Below are 18221 nucleotides of genomic sequence, written 5' to 3' on the forward strand. Positions count from 1 at the left end.
AAACCCTTTTAGAAGGCAGCTATTTTTAAAATTTATAAGAGTAAAAGCTTGCAAATTCTGTACTTGAACTTCTTTTTCCTAAGCTTTATAAGCAGACAAAGCTTGTCTGTTAATTTCTGTCACAATTTGTAAACTTGGTAATTTTTTAAGAGCTGTAAAATTGCATTAATATCTTCAAATACTCCACAAAATGAGACTCTTACTAAGAACTAATAAATACATGTCTTCATAGTAAAAAATTATGCAGCTATTGAAAACATGGCTGTATATTTTGGAACATTTTTGGAACCCTTTCTTTCTTCATTTTCTTCCCCCAAGTCCCTTAATCTGCTTGAAATGGTGTCAGTAAAAAAACCATGCTGCATGTTACTGAATTTTGTTTCCTAATAACCCAACAAAACAATTGATCTTGGATATGTCTCTGCCTAAAATGAAGGTTGATCTTTCTAAGTTGTTCATCCAGACTCCAGAGGGCACACTTTTGTGAGTGACTGATCTGTTTTCCCATTTCTTCTTGGGAAAATAATCCATAAGCCTTCTCCAGGAGTGTTGTCACTGGGGTCTCTGGATTGTTTTGACCTGAATTTTGGCTGTAATGCATTGCCATCCCCAGGAAAACTCTTTGATTTTTCTAAAAGTTTTCCCTGAAAATGCTGTGGATGACAGTTGGACTGTAGAGGCAGAGTAACAATTTTTTTGCAGAATATAAATTATATCAGCAATTAATGTGCAAAAAGGTGCACATTTCTCTGAGAAAAGATTTTAAGCAAGTGAGTTTTATATGTAAACCATCTTACCTATTCTCACCGTTTTATCCTATTTTTTTAAAGTAAATTTCTTCCTTGACTATGTCACAAGGCAAGTGACGGACAACTTTCTGTATGTTCACTGCTTGATCTTTCAGAACCACCCTAATCAAAGCAATGCCATGTCAGATCAGTTCTAGAATTAGGGAATGCACATTAACTCAAGAATTACATCTGAACTAATAATCCCCAAGTCTCAACAGTGCTCCAGAACTGTAACATCTCTGCACCATATCTGGACCTAACCTAGATTGCACCTGACAGCTCAGTGCTTCTGCTTTATTTTGCCCTGTACTTTTCAGGGTAGGGTTAGGATGGATAAAGTCCACACCCCACACATGTCTACACTGACATAATGTTGTCAGTTTGTCTATGTTTTGCAGATCTCTATTTCAGGTTAGAGGACTGTTTCTGTTCAATTAAGCTTAATATCTTCCTAATTTCTTTTTTTCCTATCAAGTGCATGTGTATTTCTTTGAATGATCACCTGAGTAGAAAATAACCCACCAAAATAAATATGCACACAGAAGCAGATATTGTGTTAATTGAACTAAAACTGATGGTTTCCTGACTGTCACCATTTCAAAGTCAAAATTTTCATAGTGATATCATCAAAGTCAGCATTTTCATCCTGATGCCTTCCCATTGATTAAATAAATTCACATTTGTGGTAAACAGCCAACAACTTTTAGAGACCCAGAGGCATTTGTTTTTTCCATTTTTTCTATCTTTCTCGCTGAGGGAAGCTGATGCAGATGTCAGTCATGACAGAAACTGTCATGGGGTATCATGACAGTAACAGCATGTGTCACTCATTTGAAAAACAGCATCATGCTGGCTAAGGCAACAGCATTCCTTCTAAGTACTGGTACATGCAGTCTTGCCAGTTGTGGATGTACAGGACAGGCAATCCTTAGCAAGCTGCAGCTCAGCTGCATTTCGTGAGCTCAAACCCTTTGTTTAACGCTGTGGAGAAATGCACCTTTGAGCTTATGTTTTACAATTTGTACTGCTGGAAGCTACACTTTATAATGTATGGTTTTCTTCTGGCATGTCTATTTCATGCTACAAAATTTTATTTTCTCACAGACCATTGCAAGATACTAAGCATTCCTTTCAGGTGATCAGGTAGTTTAATAACATTGATCAAAGAGTTTTAAACTTTGGCAGCAAAGTAACTCAGGCACAAGTTTCCTCTGGAACAATATTGGCATGGAATTTTATACTAAGCGGTGTGACTCAATTCAACATGTGGGAAATATTTCTGATATCTGACAGAGTTTCCTAAAGCTCCAAAGACTTCGAAGTGGCTAAGGGTTCCTCAATACACTAGCACTGCAACATTGTGATTGCATGCCTTCAACAATTTAATGCAATATATAGATGAGAAAGCATTCATCATATTTCTTTTTTTCTCCCCACTTGGAGTTAACTATAAGCTCACATTGGTTGCAGTTGGAAGTCTAGGTGCTGTATGACCCTGTTTCTTTGGTCAGAATGGCTTTTTATGCCTCACACATTTCTATCACTTATGTAAAAATCTTGTGCAGAATGTCGTATGACTTACTTTGCTGCACCACTGTAGCTCAGTTGTGATCCAGAAAAAATAGCCCATTTTCTTAGGGATTATGTATCTATCTGTCAGATAAATGTAGCCTGCAAGTTTAAATTGTGATCATAATGAATAGTCCTGCTAGAGAAAAATAGATTAAATTGTGCCTTAAGTTACACAAAAATGTATCAGTTTATCTCTGTGGTCCTCAGTGCTACTCCAAGTATAATTTAAGATAATTTGGGGCATGCTCCTTTATATAATTCAATATCTCTGTACAATTCTCAAGTCACTGTTTACAAATGTTCATTCTATTAAAATATACTTCAGATAAAGAAAAATTACCATATAAATAACTTCCAGTCCTTTTCCACGTTCCTACTCCCAACCCATCTAGGCTTTTTCTTATGACATTTTTATATAAGAAATCATACAAAACTTAAATATATTTATTATTATTTTTATGTGAGCTGATTTTATGAAACTCGTCTAAAATAATAGAAACAAATAATGAAATGGACTAGTAATGACATCCTAACTTAAGTGAATTCATTTCTATCTGAGCACTGCAGTGCTTTGAGCTGGAAGTTTAAGTGTACAATAGTGTCATATAATTCTAACAATTGTTTTGTTCCCTTAGGAGACAAAAGAATTTTATTTCCATGTTAGTATTTTCTCTGCTTACTCTTAGTAGTGACTGTAGTGACATCAGTGAATAAAAAGAGGCTAATGTAATTAACAAAAATTGTGGCATAGGTTGATTTGAATTGACAATAACATACTGGTATTTTTCTAGTTTAATTTCCACTGGGATGCAACATCTAACCACAGTCACATTGAAAACTTCAAAATCTGGGATACCTACCTACCTCCTTCCCTACCCGCCTAACAAAGTGGCTGCTGTACACACTGTCTGTCTCTACAGAGCTTGGAAACTTCACTCATTGAGCCCTTTGTCTTAGGTCAGATGTGGCTGGTTATGGCAAAGAGTTCCAAAAGTGAGATGTAGAAGGAGACAACACAATTGCATAGGCCTTGTTTCCTCAGGGAACTATCCAGGAAACCAAGAGAAAAACATGAAGTTAAATTAAAATAAAATAATCTGTGGAATCTTAAAATCCATATGTGTCAGCTGCTTCAGTAAAGACAGACTTCAAGCAAAAGGTGAAGAATTTCATCAGTATGTGAGTTTTTCTCTCAAAGTTTCAATAAAAACTGAAAGCCTATACTCATCCAAACCTGCACAGATTAGCATGTCAGGGCCAGACCTGTGCTTTTTACTCTTACTGCTAGTTGCTTTTTAATTTGTGGTGTTTAAGACAGAGATTTAACAGGCTAGTTGCATTTTATCTGAGCTGTTATGGCTGGCTGCTGCACTGAAGACAACCCAAAATCTGAAATAAGCACATCTGGATTAAAAAGATCAAACACAAAGTAAAATAATATGAACTAATTCCTGTTCTGCTTGGTTTGCTGAAAAGCATAACAATTTTGGGAATGAAGGATCTTTCATTACAAAGTCAGGATGAGTAGCCAATTCACACAACAGCATTTGGATGTCAAGTTTTTTTTCCTATGCTCTCTCCTTTACTGTGCCACATCCCATTCCCTCTTGGAATCTATTATATCATCAAGTATACAAAGAGAGTTATTCTGTGCTCTCAGTAGGATGACTGACATAATTTAATTGATTTATGAGCAATGTGCTTAGTGCTAAATTACAGCAGATACCACTACATTACTTCATCCCTGCTAAACATTTAATTCCATAATTATGTTTTAAGTTGTATTACGATGTAGAATTGTCTCAAAAGAAATATTATTCACTGAAATGCACTTAATCATAAATAAGGAAAAACCCTTGCCCTCTTTTTAATCCTTAATATTATTTTAAAACCTATGGTATTATTATAATTTTCACTCTCTATTTTAATAGGAAGAACTGAAACAGGTAACTTCCAATATTTTGGTTCAATTTCCTTACAAATGGATGATGCTATACTTCATCCTGGCTTGGAAACAGCAGAACATTGGAGAAAACTGAATTTAGGTGCAGTTCCTTGTCACAAGGAACAATTGTAGATATTTGAATTTTGGGATAACATTACTCCAGAGCACAGAGTGACTGGAAAGAATCCAAAAAAAGAAAAAAAAAAACTGTTACATTGAAAGTTTTCTGTGAGTAGTGCTCAGTGTCTGAAAAGCTGCAGTCATATTGAATATTGCCAGCTAAACTCTTGCATGTTGACTTTAAAAATAAAAAGCAGAACCACTTGCAGAACTAAAACTGGGGTACAAAAGTTCCTTGCTCTCAAGAATAATAGTAGATATTGTATCTGGGTAAACTTTAACTAGAGGATTAGAAGCCAATGACAATTCTTTCCTGCTGGTTCAGACAAGAGGGGGAGATGTTGGAATCCTGGCTGCTGAGAATTTTAAACTTTCTGTGCTGAAAGGCACAGACTCGCAAGAGAGCACTGCATTTGACTTGAACCTGTGGAAAAGACTTCCAAAATTGATTAATAGTACTGGGATTACGGGTGTGTAGTTGGTTAGAAGTGTGTAATATCACAGGGTGGAAAACTTTAGAGTTTGGTGTTTTAGAATATAGAAATAAATATGAAGCAAGATGGAGGTTTTAGGGCAGAGGCAGGTTGCTCTTCCTTCTTCTTCATAGGTTTAGGTGATGTTTTGTAATTGGAGAGAAAAGTCCACACTGTGGGCTTTGAGGGATCAGTTATTGGGTTAAAAGGAAAAAGATGTCATTTCTTAATTGGATAGTCTAGTCTTAAAGACCTTGTGACAAGAGATAATTAGCCATTCTGTGTTTTGCTAATGAAAGGCTGCAGAAGTCACAGCTGTGAGGTTGTTTCACTGATAAGAAACAATAAACACCTGAGTCTGAACATGAACTATTGCCTCAAGTGCCTTCAATCCTAACCCAGACAGAGGAAGAAAAAACAGAGAACCCACACTTTCCAAAGCATACTAATAACCTGACCAAAAAGTTGTGTAATGGGGATGAAACATTTATCCTTTTCAGCAGGTCTCATGGCTATTCCACAATGAATCAGGTGATTTATTTCTTTAAGCATTTCATCAACAACCTCTTCTGAACCTTCTGCACAGAGCAAGAAAAGGAGCATCTTAAACATTTTAGTCTTGGTGAAATAGACCATTTCATAAGAACACACCAAAACTGATGTGCTTAACCTAAGAACTTAAGAAAGTAAATATTCTTCTGCTGTATAAATGGTAATAATGACCTGCAAAGTGTTTTGGTTGACAGCTCACATCCCAAAATTGGGACTACTTGATGGTATTCACATCTTCAAAATGACTAAGCATTTTTTAGCATGAAAAAGGAATATTAAGCAAGTCTGCTTTGTGGCTTAAGCCATCTTAAGAGGCAGTTCAGGAGAAGTATACCAGCACCCTTTAATGAGGTAACATTGCACAGACCACCAGAAAATGCTCTATGGATCACAAATTTGAGATGATGTTTGAGAAATAGTAAACTGTCTGAAACAAGACTGAAACACATAGCAGCACACCATAGCAACTGCCTCTGCCTCTTTTCTTCTTACATTGGTAAAGCAAAGTATCTTGGCTGCACACTGAGATGACAGATTTTATTATGGCTCTATTGTACACTCACTGCAAAGTCTCCAATACATATGCTTTCAGTTTTGTTCTCTGTAGAGGGAAACTATATTACACTTCTAGTAATAATCTGTTAGTGAAATGAAGGGCTCAAAGCCAACAAAAAGATTACTGTTACTACAACAAAATATTTATGTAAGAACATAATGAGGTTTTAGTATGAAATAAACACTTTTTAATAAAAGGATGATGATGTCCTAGGTTTGTGGAGTAGCGTATTTAAAAAATAACTTGCAACTGCATTTAAAGTAAGTTCAGTATTAATGTCAGTGTCAGATTGTTTCAAAACGCTTTTTTTTTTTTTAACAAAGAAAATAAAATGAAAAACATCTTTTAAACACCTTTTAAACAGGAAGGCATGCATTTGACTGAGACAAGAGGTGCATGAGCCTTTCAGAGCTCTCTGTAAATAGCTATTTGTGATGCACAGGGAGCCAGTACATATCCTTGTCTCAATAAGTCTTTTCATATCTACTTTATTCAGTATAGGATCAAGATGCTTTATAAACCACTATCATCAAAATATCAGTGGCATTCAGGTCAATGGAGAAATTTTGATTAAAGGGTTTTTTTCTTCTGTAGCATAAAAGAAAAACAGCTGAGATTTATTCTGTGGAGAATTACTGAAGTCCCTTATAAAAATTCAGCAGAATAGAGTATGCATGCCTTTAATCACCAAAATGGTGCATTATTTTGTGCTCTAGTGGACTCCGGATTTGAAATCTCCTAATGATGACTGTGGAATCTCAGTGGTCCAAAAAGTGTAAAAGTGTAAGTTCTTTTCTCTCACATTCAATCTATACATGGATTTTTAGCTGTTCCTTACTGACGGAATATGTCAGGTTTTCTTAAAAAAAAAAAAAAAAAAAAAAAAAAAAAAAAGTAAAATTGAAGTGATTTTGAAAATCTTCCAGAGACAAAAACAGTCACAAGAGTCATTTAGGGACAGACAGATAAGAACCTATTTCTACATAGGTTCGTTAAATTCCCATCCTGACTCAAATGCCCACGTGTCATAGGGGAGCTATGTGTTGTAATTTTGCATTTAATATGTAGCTGCTATCTTGATGAAGGTGAGCAAAATGCTGTCTTGATTAAACTTCAGCAATAACCCAGGACTCAGATTTTATTGCTTTGGAAAATTTTTTTCCCAAAAGGACCTGGAAAATTAAAAGGCTCTTTTTTACAAAGAAGTAATTGGATAGAATCAAAAGGAATTTAGAAAAGTAATTATTTTCTTAGTGGGTAATTTGTAAATAGGTAAATTTGTAACTATGTAAAAGGTCTGAATTCTCACAAGAGAGTAAATTTGTAAAATAACTGATAGTCACTGTTATGTACTTCAAATTTGTCAAAACATACACCAGAAAAGTGTCTTGCTTGGAATTTTAGTCCAGTGACTAAATATTACTAAATAAAATTAATCTTGATAAAATTAGTCTCCAGATACTTTCATGTGCCAATAATTTATTTGGATGGTAGACCCACAAGCTCTAGAACTGTAAGAATTTCTTCATACTTACATAAAGGACCTGATGCTCAGGAGTACAGCTTTCCATCAATTTTAAACTGCTACCCATAAACCCAAATGTATATCCTTTCTTGAAGGCGAAACATATAGAATGATGAACTACTTAGTGCTACTATACTGCTGAAAGGCTTTTGTGTGCATTTGGAATAGCTGAAGTTAAATTACTTTTTACAGATGTGATAAAATATTGAGCACTTTTTAAATAAAGTAAGATTAAATGGTATAAATACAACTGAGATAAAGCCAGAGGATTTTTCTTTGACCAGTATTTCCTTATTCAAGAATATATATTTTAGTATTTCTGAAATATATGAAGTATTTCTGTCTTTATATCTAGGTACTCAAGATGCATAATTTATCTTGTTTTAATTTCTATAATTAAGACAGATGGATGGAGTCACTACTTCCTGAGTGTTATCTCCTATGTTGCAGGACAGTTAAAAATCCTGATTTGTTTGTTTTTGTTGTTTTTTTTTTTCCTTTTTGCTGGTAGTTTGTTTTGATTTGGGGTTTGTCTGGGAGTTTTTTGTGTTTTTTTTTTTTTTTTCCTGTGTTTGGTGGGTGTTTTTTGGTTTTTTTGCAGGTTGAGAAAGTAGTAGTGATCAGTCCTATTGTCTTGCAAAAATAGTGATGCTGATTGTTATTCCTTCGATAATCTACTCTCACCTTGCATATAAAAATGCAGCTTTAGAGTTAAGTTACAGTAGCAAATCACAAGAAAAAATAAAATCCTACACCTAGCTGTCACTGTAGGAAAGCTGAATATGAGAAAGTAAATAGTAATGATTTATTTCCAAACAATAATAGCACAACCATATTCAACAATGAAATTTAATACTCTGGTTCCAATAGGGAACATGCAGTGTGAGAACAGATTATGTATACTTAGGCCAAATACCAAAATAAATTGAGCAAAACCTGTCAACATAGTAAAATAACTCCAACCTGTAAATAAACACTGGGGTTTCAAAAAGCTTTTCTGTTAGAAAAAGATGTGGCACTGCTATCAGTTTTTGGGTTTTTTTTCTGGTGGAACTGAGATTCAAGAAAATTTATATTTGTTCAAACAGGCTTGCTTTCCCAATCTGCCTTTTAATTACCATCCTAAGTGAAATTTATTAATTTAATTATTTTTCCCACTTGTCCATCCATCAGTGCTGGCAAAGACAGTCTTCACATTCTGTTTCTGCGTGCTGTTACTGCTCTTCCATTTAGTTTCTCCTAATGCACTCCAGTGTACATTGAGTCAAAGCTTCTATATCCAGACTATTTGAAGTCACACACTTTTAAATTTTTGGCTTCATTTTATCCTGCATTTATCCATTAAGACATAATATTTCTCAGACTCAACCAGAGACCTTTCTCTCTATGTCTGTGGAAGACCCTAGTTACTATATATGTCATTTTCAATAATGTCCTTATATTTATCTTTCTGAAATACTGTTAAATAATTTGCCTTTGCCTAGAGCTTAGTTTCTCCCAAATGATTTATATGTTTCTCTGAGGTTCCTGGATTCTAGCAGTATATAAGACATAAGAAAATATGCCCTGGAAAAAGTGGATGTGAACTTTGAGGCACAGGAATTTTTTTCTATATAGAATATAAAAAAAGAAGGCCTCTGAAAAGTTACTAAAGTTGCTATTAAAGGTATGTCCTGTCTGGATGCATAATTCAGAAAGTCACACTTTTTGGACTGATTTTTACCCTTCCCTTCCCTTCCCTTCCCTTCCCTTCCCTTCCCTTCCCTTCCCTTCCCTTCCCTTCCCTTCCCTTCCCTTCCCTTCCCTTCCCTTCCCTTCCCTTCCCTTCCCTTCCCTTCCCTTCCCTTCCCTTCCCTTCCCTTCCCTTCCCTTCCCTTCCCTTCCCTTCCCTTCCCTTCCCTTCCCTTCCCTTCCCTTCCCTTCCCTTCCCTTCCCTTCCCTTCCCTTCCCTTCCCTTCCCTTCCCTTCCCTTCCCTTCCCTTCCCTTCCCTTCCCTTCCCTTCCCTTCCCTTTTTCCTTTTCACTTTTCACTTTCCTTTCCCTTTCCCTTTCCCTTTCCCTTTCCCTTTCCCTTTCCCTTTCCCTTTCCCTTTCCCTTTTTTCTTTTTTTTTTTTTTTTATTTTCTCCAGACCAATTTGTAAGTCCCTCTACTTGCTTTAAAGGCTGACACTGTACATGAGATGAGCATATTTCCACTTATGATGACAGTGAAATTTTCTTTATGCTTGAAAAATAAATTTTCTTTCATTCATAAATACATTTACTTCATTTGTCATTTAAATCATGTCAGCAGTGTTTTAGCAGTGCTAAAAATGCTTCTTTCTGAGTGATTTGTTTATGCTATTAGCTCACTAACAATTATTTATGCAAAAACCACTCTAATCAAAGAAATAACTATTATGGATTCCAAGGAGTAAATAGCCAGGGATTCAGTGCTTCACAGTTAGACTGAGACTCTCAGTTCTAACTGTCAGTAAACATATTCTGCCTTCAGATGATCATGTGTTACATAAGCACTCTCTGAGAAATATTTATTTCTGGAAATGTAGTCTTATGAAGATCCAGAAAAAAAACCTTAGCAGCTTTTCTATATTGGACATTGGAAATAGACAAAAATTGTCATATGTATTCTAAAGGAAAGTCATCCTACTTTTTGTATTGTACAATATTATTGATTCGTTAGTGTTGCCTCAGGAATACTCTTTACCATAGTATGTATCATGTCTAACACTTGACTGCAATACTTGTTTGCATTCCCTTCTTCAGCAAAATATTTAAAAAAATTAATTGCCCTTGGCACAATGACAATGAAGACAGATATCAAAACTGCTTCATCCAAAACTAAGGGAAAAGGATCTAAGCAGACAACATCCGTGTGTGCAATCTTTGTGGCACTAAATAATGTACTATCTAAAAATTTCAAACATCAGAATTGTAATTTTGTGCAACTTTCTTCCAACACAAAACACATTCTTATAAATATAGATCTATATAAAAAAATAACTAAATATCATTGTAACAAAAACTTGCATTATGCTGTCTTGTTTGAGCAGAAAAAAGGCTTATTTTGGAAACATATACTAAAAAATAGACAAATAAAAAAAGACATGAGGTTTGATAAACAATGAAACAAAAATAACAGATAAGAATTTAAGAGGATAAATCTGGTCACACACATTCTTGGTATCCAAAAACTTCAAAGTATTCTTTGTATCCATAACTTCTGAGCAAAAATTAAACACTTTCAAAATACTTGTACCATCAAATTAGAAGAGCTTTCAGACTCTAGAATAAATAGTATATACAAGTAGCCAAACACACATTAATGACTCAATCTGCTGTTGATAAAGAAAAACAGTAGTGGAAAGGAGAGAAGATTTTAATATAAGTAAATCCTTTAGCATCATACTGTCAAAAGAAATTAAAAATAAAGTGAGAATAAATCTACTTGTGGCAGGACATATATTTTTCATCCTGTTAAGTATCCAGATTAATTGGAAGTCAAGTCTCAAGCAATTTAATTTTTTCTCCCCTTTGTATTGATTTTGTCCATACAGATAGCCATCTATTTTCATATGCATATGGGTTTAGCACAAATTAATTAAAAGCAAATTCAGATAATATATTAAAAGAACTTCTATGTTTGCCTGAATGACAGACTATTTTGGTCTCAAAGCTTTATTCAGCATAACAGGCAATATTCAATGTTTGCACATTTTAGATTTTTTAAAACTCTTTTGCAGTAAATTTTTTTGCAAAAATTTAAACCCTTCAGAACTCTGAAAACTACATATTTCCTGCTGAGCCATCCAGCTGTTTCTGCTGGCCTCATTAATATTATTAATATGTATCATAATGAGCAGGATATAGCTGTCTGAAAACTTGACTGGTACATCACAAGTGTAACTTTCACATTTATTCTTAGGATCTCACTCACCTTCTTTTCCTATGTTCCTTGCTCCCAGTGGATTACTAAGCTAGTAATATCCAAATCCCAGCTTCATGTCCCAGTTGACAACTTCTCTCCCATTTATAGAAATGTTACCTAGGTCATGCTCCTGCCTCTTGACTGGTAGTAAACCAGGCATAAATCTTCCCTGTCAGGTTACTGTGTGCATCAAGACCGCTAAAGATGAAGATTGCAAGACATATGGTATTTACTTCTTGTCCTCTTCAGTTCCATAGCACTGCCACTTCCAGTAGACTGAAGTGATCTGTTCCACAAGCCTGCCGAGGGAAGGTAGATGATACAGAGGAAGCAGAGCTATGTGCTATGTGATGAAAATTCCTTATTGAGGAAAGATCTGGTGTGAAACCAAGGAGGTGTCTGTGGATACCCTCCAGGTCTAGGTCCAAGAGGATGCAACAGGATGATTTGATGCACATCTGTTACAGCTTGCCTGACTAAGATGACATCTCTGAAGCTATCTACAGACAATTAAGAGGAATCCCTTGATCAGAGCCCTTGGTCCATTATAGGGATTTTGACCGTATGGACATCTACTGAAGAAGTAATACAAATCTTAAGCATTGTGGAAGGGTCTTCAGAGCACTGCATATGAATTTCTGATGTGAACTTTAATGTGGCCCAGCCAGGGAAATACTCTGTTTGACCAGCTGCTCAATGAGGAAAAAACACTTATGAGTGTTAGTTTGGGTTGCAGTGACCAGGAGAAGATGAGCCAGGATTTAGAGAAAGGCAAAGAACAGCTTTCTGGACAGAACATTTTGTCTTCAGGACAGCAGATTTTTATTTATTTAGAATTTTGCTGAATAATACCCTTGGAGCCTCATACAAGGAGTATACAGAATAATTAGCTGACTTTAAAGAAAAATTATTTGGAGCTCAGGAGAAAAGGACCCCTTCATGCAGGTAGACCAGAAATTTTTGTCAAAGGCCTGAACCATTACACAGAGAACTTACATGGTAGAAATCATACAGGAAGTAAAAACAAGGACAGAAATCAAAGGAAGAATTCTGACAAGCATGGTAATATCAGAAGGAAATTCACAGAAAATAAAAACTGCTGAATGGGAAAACCAGTTGACTGATAGATTATATGGAAAAGGTTTAATTATTTAATGACATTTTCACCTCAGTCAAAGGCTACATTTTAAATTCTGAACATACTTGTCTTATTTTGGAAGCAGGCTTATAAGAGATGAAGAAGTTTGGAGCAACTTATAAATGTTGAACTTAAGTACAGGATGCCAAATCAAAGTGACCTCAATGTGTCAGAGGTGCTGACTGCAGATAACACATGGATACTATAATCTATTAAAAATAATGCTAATCAATAAAGGTCCTCAACAACTGAAAAAAGAAAAATATTATATTCATATTAAGACAGAAGGGAGATCAAGGGAACACTAAAAAAAGAAGCCTCACATTTTACACCAGAAAGTTCACAAATAGCATTAATTTGGAATTAATTTCTGAGCATACATGGAAAACAAGGCAATCAGGAACAACACACAGAGATTTACCAGTGGCAAATCATGCCACCAGTCTTAATGACTGCCATGATGCAACATGAGATCAGGGACCTGGATTATGACATAGAAAGCAAACTTGACAGATTTCTGGACGATGCTAAGAAAAGTGACTGACATAATGAATGACGGAAATTAATGTCAGCAGGATCTAAGGAAACTTACAGATTTTGCCTAGAGAAGACTCATTACACTTAAAGAGGCAGAAGGGTCAAGCTCTGCACTTAGGGTAGAGTAGATGTGGGCAGTGGAGAGTGACTGGATGAGCTGCTGAAAGGACTTGAGGGTGAGAGTTGACCGCAAGGCCAACAATATGCTCTTGCCCTGAGCTAGATGAACTGTGCAGAACCTGCAGCAGGGGCTACAGGGGACCTAAAGAACATGACTGGCATAGGAAGGTTGAGTGAAAGGAGCTGGTTTTAGTCTGGCAAAGTCAAAGCTAAGGGCCATATTTGAAGAAGTAGAGATAAATGCCTTGTAGCAGTAACAAATAATATAAAAGCGATTATAGAAGGGACGGTGGCCTTGAGGACCAAGCTGGATAGATCAGGTTGTATGTATGGAAAAATGTTTTAATGATGAAATACCAGGATCCATAAAAAGTGTGGCTGTACCATCAGAGAAGGTTATGAAGACAAAGCTTTGACTGATCACCTCCAAAGCAAAACCAGAACATTTTTAACCAGAAAGGCATCCTAACCAAACCTTTTAGTTTAGCTTAGCTTAATCTGCCCTAACTGCAAAAGTTTGAAAATTTGAAGACAAAATGATGATATATATTTTTCCCTTTATTAATTCATATTCTGCAGGCATCAGTTCCAGGAACCTAATGTTCAGTGTGACCTCTTCTTTTTCATGTCACAATTTAGATCTTCTAGCCATGTCTTATAATAAATTTTCAGTTCATTTATGACTGCATCTTTCCAAAACAAAATTGAATTTGCTTACCTTTTTGTTTTATTTTTGAAAATGTCTCCCTTTTGCTACTCTGCATTTTAGCATTGTTTGTTTACTGTCTTTGCACAATAACAAAATAAAGAAATTTTAAATCCTAATGACAGACTTGTTTAAGTGTGAGGTAGGGTCCTCTACAATGTCAGAAAAATAATAATTTTGCAAAGTATAAAAAGATAGTGATTTCATTCAGTTAAATTCATTCCACTCAAAACAACACACAAATATAATGCATCTACTTTAACAAAAGATAAAATCAGTATAAATAAGTGAACTTAAATAAGCATGTTAACCATCCTGCAATATCTCCTTCTCAGCAAAAAGAAGAGGGCATATGATCAACAGAAATGAATTCCCAGCAGATAAATTAAGTTAGTTTTATAATGTCACAGTGAAAACTGTGGTTTGAAAATAGAAGAATGAGCTAAGCAGAAGTCTCTTTTAGCAATAGGAAAGCAGAGAGCATTATAGAGAAACTGGAGAAAAAGCATGAATTTGTTCTAAAAATCGATAGATTAATTTTAAAACCAAATGTACTGTCCTATTCCATTAATAGTAACAGTGATAATTGTAACAGTGATAGTCACAACAGTACTAAATATTTTTCTCACTGAATTACAATAATTAGAAATGTATGCACTTTTGCAGATACAACTTAAAACATTTTTCGCCAGGAAAAAGACCTTTTTGTACAATTATTTTTCCATAACATATTTATTGCTGTTGCAAAATCTGTTTAAATGGAAACAAATACTAGGCTAAATCAAATAAATTTCATTGCATTGCATATTACATATAGATTTTGGTTCATTTATAATCTTAGATGGTCTACCAATTTAATTTTCAAAAGTTTTAAATCCTATTGACTGGGTCTTCCAGTAATATATTTTAGGTATTAATCTCTCTAACAAAATAAAGTGTCAAAATCTCCTCTATAAATAATGGGTTTTTCATATGCTCTATTGCTGTCAGTTTGGTGGAAATGTATGAAAACTCCCCAGTTATTCAAATATAGCTAATTCAAAGGGAGTTTGTCTGATCAACATGGGGCTCAGATTCCCAAAATCTAAGCTTCTCAATCTGATTATCCAGGTGGTTTCCATTTGCAACTTGCAATGCAACTATATTTATTGGTAAAGGATATTTATTTCAGTGATGAAGTTAAGGAAACAATTAAAGAGACACATACATTTATTTTAAAGAAATATGTAAGTACTAATCAAAAGATTGAAGGGGGTTTTTTAAATTTGGGATTGTTTTACTTCCTGAAACATTAATTTCTTGCTTGACATTAGTCTTCTTAATAACTAGACATGTCTATTCAAATCTCAGTAGGTAAACCTCAATGTAACACATGACTGAACAGGTGAATTTTTAATAATGACACAATCTCTAAAACATCATCGCTTACCTGTCTTAAAGATTTTTTTTTCCTATGCTTTCCATATTAAAGTTCTTGGCTGGTTTTGCTAATTTGTTTGTGCCTCTATAAGGTACATAGTACATATCGCAAAAGCAGAACTTTCTGCCCCCTGGTTTCAGTTTATAGAAATGGAATATGTGAGCCACAAAAGCAGCTAACAGTGATCCAGAACACATATGTAGAAATTTATCTTCATTATACTCACTGTGACACCAATGTGTCTTCAGTAGAAGGAAAATCAGGATCATTTCATTTAGCAACTCTCAATTACTATTTTTCCTTTTCTTCTCACAGCCCTTAATTCCCATAACTTTCAGCAATGCCATATTTTGAGTGAGAGTACCACAGCTTCCCTCCACATTGCCTAAATAAACACTTTTGTGTTATTTTTGACCTTCCCAGTGGCTGGATTTGTTTGATGTGCCCTGCTACTGCACACTTGATGCTATTCATGATCTTGTCACTCTACTTCTCTTTCATACCTCGGTTGAGCAGAAGAACTATTACCTGCTGTCACTTCACAGACAGAATCTAATTGTACCATTTTATTTTTCCACCTTTTCATTCATTCTCTAAAGCTTTTTCAGTTTGATCACATTTTTTGTTTGTACGTCTGTTTGTTTTCCAGTCAAGGAACTGGGCATAGTATTTAAAAAGTTAAACATCATATTAGGCTACTGCATATCTGTGGATTGATACAATGATAAATTTAGTGTTCACTTATTTTCTCTGTTGCTTTCCTAATAAATATTAGCTGCATATTTGCATTTTTTCTAACCTCCTAAGCACAAGACCAACATTTTCACAGAAACATTTAACTGCTAAATTAAAGCTAAGTGAAATATGTTAAATATAAAATTGTTTTCATATCTGTTTATATTTATCTTCATTGAATTTAATTTTTAATTTTAATGAATTAAAATTAATTTAGTCAGTCATTCAGGCCACTTCTATTTAACACCTTTAATAACTTAGTACTATCACCAAATTTACCACATAATTATACACTACTTTTCCAGCATGTTCACATGTTCAAATATAGTTTGATACACATGGATCACAGAATATGACTTCTGGAACTTCACTCTTGGCCTCTGTCACCTGTGAAAACTGACAAAAAAATATTTTCTCCAATATTTTACATCTTTCTATGACTGCAAGAACTTTCCTGTTAGCCAGCTGCAGTTTCCTCTGTGTTTTTTTCTAAGCCATCTGTGCAATTTCCTGCGGTGTTTGGTAATAATGACACTGTTAGATGTGTTCTAGCTCTTTTTAGAAAGATATTATTATATCTTACAACCCTTTTGCCTCATACTGATTTAATGGACCGTACTCTTTCAATCTAAAACTGGCAACAGAGTTGCAACCCCACATCTCAAATAGCTTTAAATAAAGAATTAATGGTATGCCACAGGTACCGTTTGGCCATTTCATCTCTGAGTGTCTTTAAAAATCTTAGGAGTATATCCCTTCATTTTGTTTTGTACCACCTCAAAGTGACTTCATATGAGCTACTCCACAAAAAAAATTAGGTGTGAGAATCTACAAGTCATTCCACAGCACGAGCAGAATTAAAATGTTCTGACCATTTTGTTCCTATAGCTTCTTCTAAGTGCTTCTGTTTTCCCTTATTATTTTTCAGCATTACAGATGGTCTCCCAGACTTCCCTCTGCTCTGTTGTAGAAACAGAATTTCTTAATTCTTGTTTCTTTCAACTATTTTAGTAAAAAAATCTCTTAAATATCTTGGAATTGATTTGATTAATGTTGCTCTGGGTTTATTTTTGTTTTTTGTTTGTTTGTTTGTTTGTTTTTCTTTTTAGTCCTTACATTTTCTTTTAAAATCTTCAGCTATCTGAAGGACATCTTGCCCTCAGTAGCCTCTGAGTCCCTGCTGATTAGCCGTGTGGTTTCCCTTTTACCCTTTCTCAAGCCTTTCTAGCAAAGCAGAATATATTTCTCTGCTTTCAATAATACTTTAAATAGGCTCTGTGCCATCTGCCATGACTTAACCCTCCAAGTAATCCTTCTAGATTGTCCCTAACAGGAGTCCTTGTTTATAACTGTCTTTTCAGAAGTTCAGAACTGTGGGGAGATTTCTTGGCTTCCTTGAAGCTCTGCAAGGATGTTGAATCTAGATAGGGAAGTATTTTGAACAACATCCACTTGGCTTTTGTTTCCTCTCTCATGGCATCTTCAACAGTCCAGTCCATGAAAACCACTGACTTAGTCTCAGCGGTCCTCTAAGACTCCTTCTAAGATCCAGTCTCAGTAACAGCCTCCTCCCCAGGGGGAAGCTCCAGGGCAGAGTGGTGCCTGTCCTTCTCCACCCCTCCTCAGACAATAGCCTACCACTATCTTGTGGTCAGCTTCTATTAACAGCATCACTGCCTTCCGATGTACCCAGCACATCACTGATCAGACAAAAAAGAAAAACCCGTTCCTTGGGGATATTCACAACATGTGACTCTTGTCAGGAGAGGGACACTTTTATATCATCCTGGTGAGCACCAGTTTTTTGTAATCTTTTTTCTTCCAGTCCACAAAAGATCTATTTTAACAAATCCCAATTTTTCTCATGAATGATGGTGATCCTTGTTTTTTAAAAAATTCAAGTGCTGAAATTCTGTTTTGTAGACACATCTAGAACTGTCAGCATTTTATTTTGCACACCTCATTCTTTCAAGCCTATTGGCTGCTTTAGGTGGCTTTTCAAATGCTAACTAATGGCATTTACTATTACTATTACTACAGAAACTATTACTCTAGAACTATTTCTATACGCATTTCTTATATGTATGACACATAAATGTACA

General features: G+C 35.1%; 1 protein-coding gene across 47 annotated transcripts in view; it reads right to left on the bottom strand.

Annotated features, from left to right (window-relative positions):
• Positions 1-18221, bottom strand: part of PRR16 (proline rich 16) — a 361985-nt gene that overhangs the window by 200986 nt on the left and 142778 nt on the right. The gene's annotated exons all lie outside the window — the stretch shown is intronic.

This window comes from Taeniopygia guttata, chromosome Z (assembly GCF_048771995.1).
Source record: "Taeniopygia guttata chromosome Z, bTaeGut7.mat, whole genome shotgun sequence".
NCBI classification, from domain to species: domain Eukaryota; kingdom Metazoa; phylum Chordata; class Aves; order Passeriformes; family Estrildidae; genus Taeniopygia; species Taeniopygia guttata.